Source organism: Mercenaria mercenaria, chromosome 8, assembly GCF_021730395.1.
Source record: "Mercenaria mercenaria strain notata chromosome 8, MADL_Memer_1, whole genome shotgun sequence".
Lineage (NCBI taxonomy): Eukaryota > Metazoa > Mollusca > Bivalvia > Venerida > Veneridae > Mercenaria > Mercenaria mercenaria.
Genome location: NC_069368.1, coordinates 14342860 through 14361455, shown reverse-complemented (window position 1 = coordinate 14361455; position 18596 = coordinate 14342860).

Genomic DNA, 18596 nt, shown 5'->3' with positions numbered 1-18596 from the left:
TTTTAGGGTAGCAGACCACAACTGACTGGCATTTCACTAGGAACTACATCACGGGGGTGATACTCTGGGTATGCAGGGGTGCAAAATGGCGGCGGAATCTCTCGATTCAGGTAACATTTTTCATTATTACTGTCTTAATACTTAACCAATTTTAACGAAATAAAGACGAGTGCCCGCTCATACGAATAATACACCCTCGGCTATAAAGTTTGGGCACCTGAGTTTAGTAGTTTTTGTGAAAAGTGCAACGGCGCATTCTCACGGAAAAAATGCAGCTGCTATGTAGGGGGGTATTTTTATGAAAATGACTAAACCAGCTATCCCCGTGTGTTTCGAAAAACGGCTTGTAGGGCGGAACCGGGCTTGACATGTTCCAAAGCTGTTGTAGAACTTTAGCAAGTGAAATCGCCAGTTTTCGACAATTCCGGGCGATTGAAAGGAAATGCTATGTGGGGGAGGTGTTTTCATTATGTTATGTGGGAGTGTTTTTGACATGTGGGGGTGACTTAACTGGCTGCTAGAGACACGCAATAATACGGACACAAAAAAAAAAAAACAGCGAAAAATACTTTTAAATGTTAAAGGCATATTATATGTCAAAATATATTGTGATGATGTCCGTCCGTTCGTTCTTACATGTTTCTTCTCATACATCGTTGGCACTAGAAACTTGATCACGATACTGCTATGGCCTTTGGAGAGTGTATTTCCATGCGACACCTAGATATAAAGCTGTAGGTGTCATAAGGGGCGTGGATCTATTATATTAAATTTTGCTGTAACTTGTTCTAAATTAGTACTTGACCGATTTGGCTAATAAGCAAATAACAACTTTGTTGACAAGACGTTCAATTAATATATTCTTTAATTTTTGACCTTTACCTTTATTTGACTTTTCATCTTTACTTTTAAAAGTCGGAACATAGTCATTTTGATGTCCATCTGATATTTAAACGCTAAAAACAGTTAGTTTGCTGTAATGTTTTTTTATTACTTCACACATCTGACTCGTATTTACTAATACCAATTCTTGTGACAAGATGTTCACTTTGATGCATTTAAGTATGGCAATGTCCTTCATTTTACTTTGATTTTATCTTTGATCAAAAGGTGGACGGATAGCTCAGTGGTTTGCACACTGGTCTTCCAATCCTGATCCCCGGCAGCTACTCGGGAATTTTCAGAAACGCTCTTCAGTGTTTTCAACCTAACTAGAGGTGTACTTGTCAGGAATCCATGCAATCCTTGCGTATATCAGTGCTATACACTGGGCACGTTAAAGAACCAGGCTGTCTATTCGCAACGACCTAGGCTAAGTTAGCCGGACAAGCCTGTATCTGATTTCTGATCTCTGTGTCGTGGGGGCTTTGTTTCACTCTGTCCCTCTGGTCAGATCGCTCTGTGTACGTACTAGTAGAGGATGAATTATGCACCCTGTGTGGCTGCACTTGAACTATGTAAAGCGCCTTTGAACGTGAAATTGATCATGAAAAGGGTGCTATATAAATCTGGTATGATAATAATAATAATGATAATAATCGTTGCATTTAAAATCGGAAATAATTAAATTCCCCATAACCTTTGTCAGATTTTATAACCAACTTGGCTATAATGTAAACTGAACAATCCATGCGACAAAAAGCGGCGTATAGATACGCGATGGTATCATTTGACAAATTCTAGTGATTTATTGTTGTCTTCCTTTAACACGGTGGCGATACCTTAGGTATGCAGGGATGCAAAATTTAACGTTTTTTCATGGTAACTTTATTAATACTTAATCAGTCAATCTGACTAAAGTACTTGATCTTCTAAACGAAGATCTGAGAACGACCCATTCACATACGTCTTCTGTATATTTTGGATTTCAAATATTGCTATGTCTATTTTCGCAATTATATTTTTATTTGAACCAATCAGACGACTTGTTCGACTGTCAAAGAGTAAGAAAAATGTGCAGTCATTCCAGGGCTCAAACCCGGGACCCCTCGCTTACAGAGCAAGTGGCCTACCGACTCAGCTAATCGGCTATCTGACATATTACGACATAAGAATTGTAAATGTCAAAATCAAGGCTAAATGAGATTTGCAAAATGTTGTAAGTTATGCTCTGATTGGCTAGCGGAAGGGCCACCAGAACGAGGCTATCAATAGGTCGTTCTCAGATCCTATGCGTAGCCTAATAGGATATGTACTTTAGTCAGATTGCTTAACCAGTTTAAATGATGAAATAAAAACGAGTGTCCGCCCATACTAAAACTACAGCCTCGGTTGTAGGGCTTGGTCATCTGGGTTTTACATTTTGTGTGAAAAGTGCAACGGCGCATTCTCATGAATCAAATCCAACTGTTTGCACTTTTCAAAAAAAATACGAACTCGTGTGCCCAAGCCTAACCACCGAGGCGGTAGTTTTCTTATGAGCGGGCACTCGTTCTTATTTCGTTTAAATTGGTGAAGTATTAACAAAGTTATCAAGGTACCCAAGGTATCGCTACCGTGTTTAAACACATTGTGGCAGCGGACGAAAACACATATTACTTTTAGGCAGGTCAATAAAACTAAAGAATCACTAATAGTATGTCATTTATCGTAATGTTACATACTCAATATTATAATATTAAAAAGTTGTAATCACTTCACATTTCCAAATGAATGCAATTCTGTTTCAAGTATGACCCGACACGTGTGCCAGGAATTCGGGAAACATTTTCGCGAAAATAGTTTGACCCGCTGTCTTGCTATTCAACTTCCATAATTGCTGCGGGAAAATGTTTCAGGTAATTTCAGTTTTAAAGATTTGAACTTTTTAAATTGCCTTTATTCCAATCTTAAGAGAAACAAAATCAATGCAGACAACCTCTGCCATATCCACGGTGGCGATACTTTGGGTATGCAGGAGTGCAAAATTTATTTTTTTCATGATAACTTTGTTAAGACTTAACCATTTTAAACGAAATAAGGACGAGTGCCCGCTCATAAGAAAACTACAGCCTCGATGTTTAGGCTTGGGCACACGTGTTTCATATTTTTATTTAATTTTATTTTATTTATATTTTTTTTTTTATTTTATTTTTATTTTTTTGAAAAGTGCAAACGGTTGGACTTGTATCGTCGGATTTTACCGTTGCACTTTTCACACAAAATATGAAACCCAGATGACCAAGCCCTACAACCGAGGCTGTAGTTTTCGTATGGCTGGGCACTCGTTTTTATTTCATTTAAACTAGTTAAGTATTAATAAACTTACCATGAAAAAAGGTTAAATTTTGCACCCCTGCATACCAAAGGTATCGCCACCGTGTTAAAGGAAGACTACGATAAATCACTAGAATTTGTCAAATGATACCATCGCGTATATATACGCCGCTTTTTTTTGTCGTACTGATTGTTCAGATTACATTACAGCCAAGTTGGTAGGTAATGGGGAATTTAATTATTTCCGATTTTTAAACGCAAAGATCAAAATAAATGAAGGACATTGTTATACTTAAATATATTAAAGTGAACATCTTATCACAAGAATTGGTATTTGTGAATACGAGTCAATTGTGTGAAGTAATAAAAAACATAACAGCAAACTGTTTTAGCGTTTAAACAGTAGATGTCAAATCGTGATCAAGTTTTAAGTCGCTAGTGCCAACGATGTATGAGGAGAAACATGCAAGAACGAACGGACGGATATCATCACAATATATATTGACATATAATATGCCTTTAACAGTTAAAAGTATTTTTCGCTGGCTTTTTTTGACCGTATTATTGCGTGTCTCTAGCAGCCAGTTAAGTCACCCCCACATGTCAAAAACACCCCCACATAACATAATGAAAACACCTCCCCCACATAGCATTTCCTTCCAATCGCCCGGAATTGTCGAAAACTGGCGATTTCACTTGCTAAAGTTCTACAACAGCTTTGGAACATGTCAAGCCCGGTTCCGCCCTACAAGCCGTTTTTCGAAACACACGGGGATAGCTGGTTTAGTCATTTTCATAAAAATACCCCCCCCCCGCCCCCCTACATAGCAGCTGCATTTTTTCCGTGAGAATGCGCCGTTGCACTTTTCACAAAAAACTACTAAACTCAGGAGCCCAAACTTTATAGCCGAGGGTGTATTATTCTTATGAGCGGGCACTCGTCTTTATTTCGTTAAAATTGGTTAAGTATTAAGACAGTAATAATGAAAAATGTTACCTGAATCGAGAGATTCCGCCGCCATTTTGCACCCCTGCATACCCAGAGTATCACCCCCGTGATGTAGTTCCTAGTGAAATGCCAGTCAGTTGTGGTCTGCTACCCTAAAAACGGCGCATATTTGCTCTCGTCCGCGCAGTAAACACCTGCTTCCGGTTTCTGATTCGATTAAATTATAAATACAATGTACTGGATTTTTAAAAAATGTGATTTGTTGAAAAAGTAAGCACTATCTAGTTTAATGCCTAGATGGGGTCTTCAAAACTAGATCTACTTTCGTTACACCGAGGTTTCACGTCCATAGTGACACAATTTCTGCTTTAAGGCAACAGTAAGATAAATTTTACACGACATGACCGCGCCAGTTATAATATAGTCCCATCGTGTGGCAATCGCTGGTTATATTGAAATTTAGTTCCTTTAAACTGGGACATAACTTTTCCATCTTTAGTTCACCATAATTGTAGAGTATTACTTCCCTTGCCCTCAACTGTTCCGAAAAATTATTACTAAATGTTAAGAAATCTATTATCTACGCCTAATAATATGGTACTTGGTGAGCTTGGTGTTTTACCATTAGATTCAGTTGTTAAGAGTAGGGTTTTGAATTACTGGAGTAGAATTGTGAACAGTAGAACAGAAAAAATCAATGTTATTATGTATAGGTTATTATACAGACTAGATTTTGAAAATGTATATTCATGTCCTTGGATAAAGTTTGTGAAAAGTCATTAGAACAATTAGGTTTTGCAGATTTTTGGATTAATCAGTCAGCTCCTAGCCCAAAATATTTTAGTACTGTTATTTAGCAAAGAATCAAAGATCAGTTTATGCAGAAATGGAATGAGCAGTTACAGTCATTTAGCAAATGTATTAACTACAGAATATTTAAAACAGATTTCACTTTTGAGAATTATTTTAATTTACTTCCAAGAGACTTGGCTTTGTCATTTTGTCATTTTAGATGTCGTAACAATAAATTACCAGTAGAAAAGGGTGTAAGATATAATATTGATCTTAGTCAGAGAACTTGTCATTTGTGTAATAATAACTCTATAGGGGATGAATTCCATTATATTTTTGATTGTGTACACTTTATTTCAGAAAGGAAAAAATACATTCCAAAAGAATTAAGAATACGCAATATTGTATCTTTTCAAAAATTGTTTCAAAGCTCGGATAGGACTGTTTTATTAAAACTTGCAATATTTCTTAAAAATGTTATGCAAAAGGTAAGGTAATATTACCACCTTCCATTAAATGTAACTTTATATTCAATTATTTTTACACATGTCTAGTCACACTTAGATAGAATTATCATTTTGAATATGTTTGAACTGTCTTGGAACTGTTTTGTGGAAATTGTTGTGGTATTATGCCATGCAGATGCCCTTATGGGCCTTGTATTAAAAATAAACTGAAACTGAAAAACAAATACAAAATATGACGAAATGCAAATTGTTATAATAACTTAGCCATTAGATTGCGTAAAGATTTTGTTTAAAGAACATGTAGGTATAGAATTAAGACACTTTTATCTTAGCAACATGTAAATCAGCAAACAGCAGCATTCTAGCTTCAACAAAATATGTAAACGAAGTTAGATCTATAATTGGCTTATTAACGTAGAAATTGTAATCCTTTTGTAGTGACCCCTGTGTCGGTTCGAATCCTGCATCCGTCAAGAAAAATATATTTATAATGCATTACATATATTTTGTAAGGTCGTTTTGTCATTATTTTGTATTTGTTTTCGTAAACTGTAAATCAAGCAGTACTGAAATCTGTGACAGGGCAATAATAAAATTTGCTTTATGCTTTAAAATATCACAGGCGAATGTATTTAAAAATAATGACGCGCCTTTCCTTTCTGTAAAAATCACTGTCATATTTTAATTTGGAATTAGATAAACTCCTATGAGTTTTCTTCGTAGCAGTTGAAAAAAAAAAAAACAACAATAATTTAAATACAGCTTAAAAAAAGAGATAAAAATATGGGGCTAGGATTCGAACCCACGGCGAAAAAGTACTTCTGTTCGAGTGCATCACTCGAGTACGGAGGAATTGGTGTTTCTGGCTAACAGAAAATTTGTTTATGGACTTAAATTTTTTTGTTATTCTTTTTACATTTTGATACGCCTACTTTTTATTTTTGCCATGCATATCATGCCAATAACACAACAATATGGGGCTAGGATTCGAACCCACGACGAAAAAGTACTTCTATTCGAGTGCAACACTCGAGTACGGAGGAATTGGTGTTTCTGGCTAACAGAAAATTTGTTTATGGACTTAAATTTTTTTGTTATTCTTTTTACATTTCGATACGCCTACTTTTTATTTTTGCCATGCATATCATGCCAATGACACAACAATATCATACTGGAAACGTTTTTGTATTGTTGAGACAGGTTTGTTTTCATAAGATTTCGAAAACGTACATGAAACAGTGATTGTCCAAAATTGTGACACTTTCAATACACCTTTCTACATTGATGGTAAATACATTCATTGCATTACATGCCTTAGAACAATGAGAACATAGCGAAAATTGACAAATCGTATATTTGATATGTTTACTTTATCGACTAATACCGGGATCTATAAAGGCCATAATTAGATGAGATATTATAAAACAAACAAATAACTGGAGGATCGCCTGTATCAGCCGTTGAATCAATAGATGGGCAAATATTTCTCAAATAAAAGCAAATTTGCTCAATGCTTTATGGTTTTTATAATCCCATGTATCAAGCTAATTTAGATGAAATCATGTTTATTTGACAGGTATTTTCAGGATACTCCCAGATTTACTGGGACAAAAAAATCTGTGTCGGGTCTCAGCTTGTTTTATATCGAGTAGAGGTTAAAGATCTCGAAGTATACCCTTGATCTTTACATTCCGTTATTATGTAGGTGAGTGATTTGGTGGTGAGTATATTGTAACTAAACCAGGTTGATCACAGAAGGATTCTCAGGCAGCGGCAGTCTTTCATCAGCTTCATGACACTTTTAACTGAACATCAAAAGCTGAATTAACTGATACTCTTAGGGTTTTTTTTAATTGTTGATTTATAACTTTGCGTTTTTAATTGTGGATTGCATGGGGAAAACATAATATTTTTCTACAGTATTTTCGTTAAAGTCAGTGGCGGATCACTGGAATAAGATAAATGATGATATAATAAGTAATCTATCTCCTGAGGCACTGGGGGCAAGGAATGACCTAACATTATCTGTTTGACATGTAGGCTGTAAATGCAAACAAAATGGTACAGCTATCCTGTAATATCACGTATGTTACTGAATGTGCAAATTATTTTACAATCATTATTTATTTCATTTAACACCTTTTGAGGAATAAAATACTAAATTTTGTAAAATTTCAATAAAATCTGATGAGACCAACTAGACTGGGTTAGGCTGGGCCAGACCAGACCAGACCAGAAATTAGGACATGGCATAAGTCGCGCAATATCATGATTTAAATGCATTTTTTTTAAAAAGTATGTTATTTAAGTAAAAGTGAAAGTGCAAAACAAAAATCACTGAACTTACACCCAGTAACCAATTTTGAACTAATTGGCTATATTATTCTTTACATGTAATCAAGTCTGAATTATGAAACATAACAGTCGCAAATTAAGTCTAAATTCTATTTTGTATCGATCAAGAAAATTTCATCACATCTTTTTCTGTACACAAACTTTAATCACCGTTGACCAAGATGGTAAAAGTTTTGGCGGGCCCCGTCTCTAGTATTGTTATCATTACTGATGGACAATAACATGGTTGTTACATAACACCACCTGAGTGTTCACGGCAAGGGCCAATTAACCCCTACCTGACCTGACCGTTCTACATAACCACTGAGATAAGCTGGTTATTTTACTTCTGAGAAAAATAAACCCATTATCCAATTCTGTGAGAACTCCTTATTTTCCCGCCAAGTGCCAAAGTAAAGTAGTCTAATCGGAAAATAAAATGCTTAGCTTTTTGAGAAGATATATGTGTCAGTATTATGGATATATAACACTGAAAAAGGCACATCTAGATCTTTAAAAATGAATTATTTTTTAAGTAAACCAAAATTCCTATTATTATGTAAAAAAAAATCACGCAATGTACATTTACCTTTTTCAAAATAGTAGCCCCATCTTGAAGATTGACGATTTCTTTAATTATTTCTTACATGTCTTGCTGATGTTATGTTTTGTTCTATCATTTTATTTTCCAATTCAAACGACTGCAGAATTTCATGTTTTTGTTGTGTTACAAAACAGTTCTTTTAATTACATTGCACAATCTGCACTGTCATTAATTACTGGACCGTATACCGTGTCTGCATTACATGTACATTCACTAATTACTGGGCCGGGTACCGGTGCCTGCATCGCACGCGCATCTTCATGATTAAACTATGATCTTATCATGTTTTAACAACCTCAGACATTTTAATGGGAAACTAATTCATTCTATAGCCTCGTTTTATTGCGAATGTTCGAAAACAAGATTTGATGGTATTTTGATAGACACTGCACTTAGAACACACCCTTCAATTTCTGAATCCTGCCAACAGATTGGACGTAAGAAGCACTCCTGGATGATGTACGACAATGTTTCAGTTTCACCTCGATTAAAAAGGCTTCTCTAGCTTCATTTCAGAGGTTTTAAATGTACTGAAGGATAAGCCATTTTTTTGCTTGTAGTGTGTCTCAGGTAAACTCCATGACCCTGGTACTGAATATGGATACATTTTGTTGCTTATTTATTAGCAGTGCAAATAATTCTTTAAAAAGAGCTATCAAACATGTAGCTACAGACAAAAACGCAGAAAAAAGTCAATACTCATGGGGTTCGAGCCCGCGGCCTTCAGGTCCACAAGAATGATCATTGGCATGGTGTCTGTTTATGCATAACCATCATCTCCCCTATCATCATCATCATCATCATCATTTTTAAACAAAAACAAGATGAACGTTTGCAACAACAACAATAAAATATGAGCCAATACCAGAAATGGCAAATACATATGTTGTTTACAACTAACAAATATTCTAATGAACCATGAAAAACAGGTGACTTTATCAAAGTTTTGGCTTTTTGAACTAGCCGCCCACCATGCCCCTGCGTTTGATCAAGAATTACTTCAAATGAGATTAGCATGAAAATTTGATTTTGTAAACAAGGTCAGCGCGAGTCCAGCGTGCAGGTGGATTGAGTAAATAATCGTGATTATTTTATGAAGGCAATTTACTGAAGGCGGGAATAGTGATGAGTAAGCAGGGCGCCAAATTCTTCAGAAATAACTTTTTCTCAGTTGATAAGTTTGTCGTTTGAAACTGGAGACCGTTTTCTTTTCTAATTTGGACGCACCTACCACCTCATGACTATTCTCAACAGGCACACAACGTTAAATCAACGTTTCAATCAACGTTGAAACTTGGTCATAACGTTGAACATTTTTTTTCAGTTTTCAGCCACCATGCGAAACCATTGCCTCGTTAAATAAAGTCATTATTATTATTGTTATTATTATTATTATTATTTATTATTTATTATTATATAGAACTATCTAATGACGAAGTATCTTTGACGAGTTGAGCACTGACTGGTTTCGACCATATTTTCTATCCACGTCTGGCATAACTAGTTTATTTGTACTTTTAAAATCAGACAAGAATTATTTAGCTTAGTCGAGAATGTTGAATTTACTTTCCCAGAAAACAAATCCACCTATTTTTTCTTGAGAAAACCCAACAAACGCCTGGGGCATTAAGATGTTTTCATTTTTTTGGTTCAATAAACATATTCTTCCTCATAATTCTTCCTTCTAATTTGTCCGTAAGGACTTCTGCATCATTAAATTATTTCACCTGTAAAGTTAAACGTAATTACAGTAGGCAACAATGGTAATTTCTTAATACTATGGAAAATTAAAGTTCCGCAATTGACAAAACCCATTTATAATCATTTAATTCAAGTAGCACACCTGTCCATGACGTCATGAGCTTTTTGTCGTCTGGACTTTGGCAGGAGGCAGACCAGTCACATTCGGTTGTTTCCGTCAACGTCCGTCAGAGTCCGACGACTGTTCGATTGTGCAGATGGTAACACTAATAAAAAGAGAAGAAGGAAAAAAAAACTTCCCGCTTTTTGATACACAACAAGCAGACGACAGATGGGGACATTAATGATTAATGATAATGACTGCTAGAGTCAAGTTTCAAAACATCTTCGCGTTCTATAATTATCATGACCTTTCTATCTACCGTATGGGCACAAAAGGAGTAACAATTTGAACATAAATAGGGCGTAAATGTCGAATTATTCCAGCCCACTTTTAATAATTAAACAGACACTCTACTTTAGGACGTACCTAAGTAGAAATTTACGTGAAAACTAAGCAGACATTACCCATTTAGGGAGACCTGAAATAGTCTCCATGTGTAAGTGTCACGGCAGAGAAAGGAATGGTGATATTATCCTTGCACAAAGTATCTTTTTTTTCATCAAAATATGAGAAAAAAAAAACTGTCCTTTGATTTACATTTTACAATCTTAAAACTTGAAGACTTGCGTTTTTTGTAACAAACATGAAATTTCATCGTCTGTAAACTGACAGCTTCTGTCGCAAGCTAAACAACATCTGTAGAATAATGTAACATGTTGCAGTAACACTGCAAAATTTCGAATAAAGACGTCTAAATTTACGTTACACTTTAGAGTTTTATTATTGAGCTTTCAAAATTTACTTTCACATTTAAGTGATTCTCACGACAGCTCACCGTTTTACACTGTCACCGTGCTTTGACATCGAAGCAGACGGGAATCATAATATTAATGCTCAATGGTCGGCTTAAATTTATTGTTGAAAAGTTTAAAGTTCATGTGACAATACACGTGACTGCATTGGTTTCTTGGATACGGTTAAGATGCTAAAAGAATGTCAACAGGTTTCTCTACAGCTGGTGCCACCTATGTCAGAGGCTAGACAAACACTTTGACCAATCCAATCCAACACAGGTCCTTTCGAATTCTTAATGTAAGACACCAGAGTCCAAGGTTTGGCGATTACTCTCATGATGCATCTCTACCGTAAACATTATTCTCAAATTTTAACCAATCCGATACTGTGACTTGAGATTGTACTCTAAAATTCAGCAGACTAATGTGACCTTGTGGCCAGTTCACCAGAAGGAGTACGGGGATTATCCAATGGCCGAGTTTCTTATTGAAATCACATGTCCTTCACTATACAATGGCTGTTTTGCTTCACTTGGAGTTGGTTTCTTTCATATGAGGCATATGGTGTCTTCTTAATACAGGCAATGCGATAATTGACATCATTGTACTTAGTTAAGTTTTGTTTGTCTATGTACAATGTATGAGCTAGGATAACGATCGATTCTTACAGTTGTGTAGGTATGGCCAGACAAACTCTAAGAGTCCTAGAAATACTTTCATATTGGGTCGAGAATGGCACTTAACGTTGGACTGTAAAGATAACTGCAAACACGTTATATTTAAGAAATAGCATACAGTTGAACCTGCCTGAGCGGTCACCTCTATTAAGCAGCCACTTGTCTTCAGCAGCCGGCCAGCTTACTTCTAAAATTGACTTTCTGTTCTAATTATAACCTCTCCTTAGCAGCCACCTGCCTTTAGCAGCCAGATTATGATGTTCCCTTGGCTGATTGCTTAACACAGGCTTGACTGTATCTCTAACAGCGAATTGTCGTTGAATAAAATCATTGTTTTGAGTTCAGTTGCGAAGGAATTATATCATCAGGTCGCAGTCCGAGTAATGTGTCAATACTTATTTTAATTCCAAACAATTCTTTAATCAAAGAGAGAATCTCCGTCAAATATTTGTCTTTTCTGCGTGGTTTTCTTTTCCAGCTATAACTTTTGACGACACTATACATACAAACTGTGATTGTGTTGCACAATAACTCACAGTTTCAGTCTTCTTTGTTGAATGTGGAACAAAAGAACAGAACAGAACATATGAGCCGCGCCATGAGAAAACCAACATAGTGGGTATGCGACCAGCAAGGATCCAGACCAGCCTGGCATCCCGAGCCTGCGGCCATGCGTCGCAGTACATTGACGTCGAACGCATGGTCTGCCGACTCATGGAGCTGGTCTGGCCTGTCATACCCACTATGTTGGTTTTCTCATGGCACGGCTCATATCTTTTATTTCAACCAGGCAATTTTTCAGTACAACATGGGGAATATAACATAATCATGGTGGATATAACACAAATAATGTTGAATATGGAAATAAATCGTGTCGAGTTAGATTGTTCGTTTGCAATAAAAATACCTGACACACTGGCAAAGTTCCCGCTTCGGTCACAAAATGAACTTTAGCACCATGGTAGGGTACATGCTAGCGGCCAAGCCATACAGTCAAGTTCACATGCCGGAGAGACTCTGCTTGAAGTCAATAAAACCCTTATCGTCATTTCCGGCTATAACCAATTTCTCGCGGTACGCTTGAAAATCAGTTCCGCAGTAGAAATTTAACCCCCCTTTATACATTTTGGCAAATCGTTACTGATTATGGCACAATAACTATAAACTGTCTAATCAACTTGTCATTCTTAAAGCAAGATGTCAAGAAAATTAAGGCGTAAAAATTCGGAAAAAAAAGTTTGGCCGATAAAGAAACTTGTTTGTACAGCGGCCATTAAATATTTCTCTTAGGGAAACCGCATTAGTCAATTTAGTGGCATGAATATAATTTCATCTCTTCTGTAATTTTGTGAGCCTATTGCACGTTATGTTATTTATTCCTAATACAATTTGACTTAATGATACACCGCTCTAAAAGCACTGCCAAAGACGTAAAATAGAATCCGAGAAGTTATATTTTTCTTTTACAGCCAAGAAAGTTCTTCCACAAAAACAGTTATCGGAAGGTCCTACATTAAATGTCAATCAATATCGTGAATTACGTACATTATTTACATATTCATGGTAAAATGATACCCATCAGAAGTAAGGCTTTTAGAAATTCTCCTGGAAAGGCAGGGATTAAGGTGTAATAAATAATAATTTGATAGGCAAACAGCACAATCTGTCTGTTGACCGGAGATACAATTCAGATCAAGGCTTTAATGAAATATTTCGCTTCTTTTTGTCATTTGCCTTAAGATAACTTTAATGATGCATACTTACCATTTCATTCTGGAAGAGACTGTAGACTTTAGAAAAAAAATACTGACGAGTTTGCAGCTTGCTATGCGTGGGATGCGACTCAAATATAGGGACCAGATTACAGTCCTATTATTATATTTACACACTTACTGTAATGTATGGGTTAATGTAATGGGTCACTGTGACCATCCTGACTCTCATACAATTTTGCAATGCACTTCATTTTGCAGAACAAACGTAGCTACAAGCAAAGTCATAAAATTTTTATAGCGAGTCAATGGGCTTCTACCACTTTTGGTTGTTGAATGACTTGACTGCCTGCTTGCTCTGTGTGACTTTTATGTGGATCTCTCAGAAACTGGCAACTTTTTTAAATTCTCATTATTTCAACAAAATTTATTTATCAAAGCCAAAGTAGTTTCACCACATTTTATAAATTCTCTGACATTTATTTATTTATTTATTTATCCAGTCAGCAGATGGAACGCACATAATAGCTTCGCAAGTTACCTAGACAAAATGACTTTAGTCGTACTTCTTTAATCTGCAGAGGCTTATACTCGCATCACACCGTGTATACATACTTCTTTTGAAATGGGTCTTTTGACGCAGTATCACCTAGACATGCAAGTCTGGAAATGAGGACATTTTGATATAATGTAATAGGGAAATGAGGATATTACGTTATTTTGCCGGCGAAAGTCGAATACTTGTCTTGACTTCGAACTTTACGATGATGACTTGGCACACCCGCGATTTCAATTGTTGGTCAGTTATGATCTCGGCAATGGGGGGAGTTGCGACACCACTTCCTTGTGGTGGGGAGACTTTCTCCTTACATGATTTCAGAAATGGGGACTTCGGAATAGTGTCTACTTAGGAAATGGGGACTTTGGAATGGTGCCTTCTCTGGAAATGGGAACTTTGAAATAGTGCCTTCTTCGGAAATGGGAACTTCGTAATGGTGCCTTCTTTGGAAATGGATACTTTGAAATAGTGCCTTCTTTGGAAATGTCGGAGCTTTTGTCACACTGTTCACTTCTTTGAAATGGGTACTATGTACAGTAGCCTGCATGCATCTGGAAATGGGGTAATTTGTGCTCTATTTTAGAGAAATGGAATTCGTTACGCGAAAGTGCAATTCTTGTCTTGCTTCGAAACTTACGATGATGACCTTGGCAACCGCGGATTTCAATTGTTGGTCTTATGATTGGCAATGGGGATTTGTGTGCCTTCCTTGTGGTGGGGAGTACTTTCCTTCTTTCAGAAATGGGGACTTCGGAATAGTGCCTACTTAGGAAATGGGGACTTTGGAATGGTGCCGTCTCTGGAAATGGGAACTTTGAAATAGTGCCTTCTTCGGAAATGGGAACTTCGTAATGGTGCCTTCCTTGGAAATGGGAACTTTGGAATAGTGCCTTCTTTGGAAATGGGGACTTTGTAATAGCACCTTCTTTGGAAATGGGAACTTTGAAATAGTGTCTTCTTTGGAAATGGGGACTTTGGAAAAGTGCCTTCACCTGAAATGGAGCAAACAAAATGTTATACCTGATTTCAACTGTGGAGACAAAGTGAGGTGATTCTTCGTTGAATTGTTGCTACCAGATTGCACTAGGTCAAAGTCCACATATCCACATTTGAATAACGAGATGCTGATATTCTCGTTTCCATATTATACCATAGAAAAAAAAGGAGCTAAGCCGAAGTACTCAATTCCAAATGGATGAATGACGATGTGATGCAACTGCAAATGACATATGTCTTTAGGAGAAATAAAAAGTCCTTACTCAGATGGGCAGATCTGATGGGATGTTCTTACCAGCAGACACTTGCAATTCAATAGTTAGATATCACTCGTAAATACTTTCCAGTATCATTTGCAAGCATGTTTATAATTATAGGCTTTTCAATGCGCAATGCGCAATTCTTGCAGAAGAAAAGCTCTCCGTTTTCTGTTTATTGATATATTCTTTAATTAAACAGATCGCCATTTCAGACTTGATTGATTAATGTTGGCGCCTTTACAAATCTAAAAATATCTTGAATACCACCACACATCTTAATTAATCAAAATATTGTTAAATTGTGTTGCGAACTGATTTATCTAATCGATTGGTTTCAATTTCTTTGACATTTTGCCATCTCCCGACTGCCAGAAAACTTCAGGGGGTCTTTTATAGCGCTTTGTCGTGCCATACTTACATTTCTAGATGTGTTTTGCCTTTTTCCCATACATTAATTATTGAGGTAAAATTTGATCAATGAAGTCTGGACTGGCCCGCCAAATTGCTCAGCACCCATTAGCTAATTAATTTAAAGTTGGAACACAACCCGTCCATTTTGCGGTGAAAGATCCGCCGATAATGTCAGCTTCTGGCGAGCATTTCGGAGAAACATATCAAAAATGAAAACGGTTTTATCACTTGCGCTCATATCATCTATATTTCATATCTTATTCTTGTTACATAGCAAAAGGACGATCATAAAACCGATCTTGTCTCTAGCTCGTCATTTCACGTAATTGCGAAAAATATCATACAGAAATTAATTTGTATACCGAGTGATAAGTGGGTTGTTTCACTCATTCACCCAATAACACACTCAACTTCCCTATCTCCCTCCATCCAGCTCACATTCTAACTCTCTGCGTCCCGCCACTACACACTTATCAACTAATACACTCAACAATCAATTAAACCCACTTTAAATTTTAAATACTCTTTAACATGAACATTCACTCACTCACACACACAGTGTCCCTCTTATCACCTACTCACCGACAATGTCCCTCGCTCCTACCACTTTTCAGCTCTTTAAGCACGCACGCTCGCTCGCACGCACGCACACTTTCACTTAAAAACCACTCAAACTCGCTCGCACGCATGCACGAACGCATGCCAACTTCAACTTACACTCTGAACAACCACGCAAAACACTCCCTCCTAATTATACTCACGCAATAACCCTGTCTCACTCACTCACTCACTCACTCACTCACACGTATTGCCAACTGCCATAATGATCCTTATACAATATGTAGAGAAGGTATTAAGTTGATTAGACCAGAATCTGGTTAACATTGTGCTGAATACTTTTAATTCCATTTCTGAGAAGAATGAAACCAAATGAATGAGTTTTTTTAAGTCGATATGATATCTATCATTAACAAGATGGAACTCCTGTGGGAGCACGGACTTTGCAATCAATGCGCAATTTAAAGATAATCTTTTATGAAGGTTTTGATGAAATTAATCATAGACAGGATTACTGTCGTCAGGAACAAAACTTCACGGTAATTGAGACGTTTGCTTTGGCACTAATGGAAATAATTACAGACTGGTCCGCATGCTTTCAGGTACAAAATTTAATGCTCTTAGTATTAAAGACGTTCCATTTGTGTAGGTTACTTAAAGAGACTAGAGTATTGGCTATCTTTATGGAAAAAACGATATGATATCAACATAACTCTTTAGGAACTAACCTGTAATTATGCAATTACAAATCCTGTCAAAGAAAGATGAAATATTATTATATTATATAGCGAATCATATACTGAAAAAGGTACTATCACACTGTCTAGTCTGACGGACGAAAATGCTGGTAGATGGATAGATAGATTGGCGAACATACAGACGTACAGAAATAGAGAGAAAGAAAGATAAAGAAAGAGCATCCATTGCCTGTCACTGTATAATCACATCGAGGAATCCCATGTTCATACCTATTACAGGATTGTGTTTCTCTGATTGCCGCTTTATAGAGATCGGATTCCAAATAACAGCGCACTTGTCAAATGGTAATTTGTTTCCGTCAAACAAAGCCTAGCTTATAGTTTCACTGATCGACCTATGCTTGCACCAACGAGATAAATAGTTCCACTAATTAATGATTAGCGAGGGATTCAGTGGCAGAATCCCTGGGCTTTGAAGCTGACGATGACATCAACAATTATATCTAATCACCATCAAGAAAAAAAGACTTGGTGTCAATATGTTATGTTATAAGTTAATGCCATCTCTCACATGGTGTATCAAACGAGTTTTTTCTTCTTTTCTTTTTTTTTTTGTAAAAATCTAAGAGATATTAATTAGAAAAAAAAAACGTATAGATGAAAATTGTGTAGTTCTTTTTTGGAATAAAGGGAAGGCATGAGACAGGGTTTAAACCATACAGAGATGTAGCACCAGAACTGAGTAACTAAATAATTCAATAGTGTACTTTATCCATCACTCATTTAATTTCAGCTTCTTTAGTACGGACTGTAGGGTGAAATAACTGGAGTCGCGAACTGAGATTTCTGCACTTTACAATTCTCCATAATCTGTTTATCTATTTAACACTAAGCTAGTTAAATAATGAAAAAATGTCAATAACTCTTGTAAGCTTTAGGACAGAAATAAAACTTACTAAAAGATAACATGCATTAGAAATAGAATACATTTGGTACCAGAAATGCATTGTAAAATTCATTTTAGCGAGACTGGAAACAAAGATTGAAGCCTATTTTCTGTCATGGCCTGTTCTGGACAAAACTGTACTGGTTCCTTAACAGGCTACAGGAATTAGAAAGACAGACGAACGTTGTGATATGAAACAACACTGATGGCAGACATTACTAGTGTTATTTATAAATTTCTGGACGCCACACAAAAAGACGAAAAGGCGCAGCAAGAATTTCCCGTGCTCGCTTGTGACCATGACGTCTTTTAAACAGTATATATAAAGGGCAGGGAAAACTATATAGTGAAAAAAACCATGAGAATAAAAAGTGGCAGTGATACGTATAACTTAACGTAAATGAATGTTGAACATAAAGTGAGAAATACAATGGTGCGGCCCCATTGCCCCTCACCGCTGTGGGTTCGAATCCTCGCTTAGAGTTTAGAATTATTTCATGTGAGGAAGCCTTCCAGCTGGCTCTACTCAGTTAATAAAATTTCATTAAACCTGGTCTGTAGCATCCTTACATGAACCTCTCTCAGATTTGGTCTTCAAAAGACTTATTTTGAAACAATCAAAGTCAAGGTCAGGTCTGCTACCAATAATCTTTGTGGTCTTGGTCTTTTGTTTGATAAGCTTGACAAAATGAGCATTGTTTCCTACACTGCGGTATCCTACTCTGTCGTCGAAACAAAGTTGTGGTGCACTCTTGGTAGTTCAGAATATAAAACAGTTCTGCATCTTAAACAAATAATTCTGGTATTATGATCATAACCATTAACCAGTTTAAAAGACTG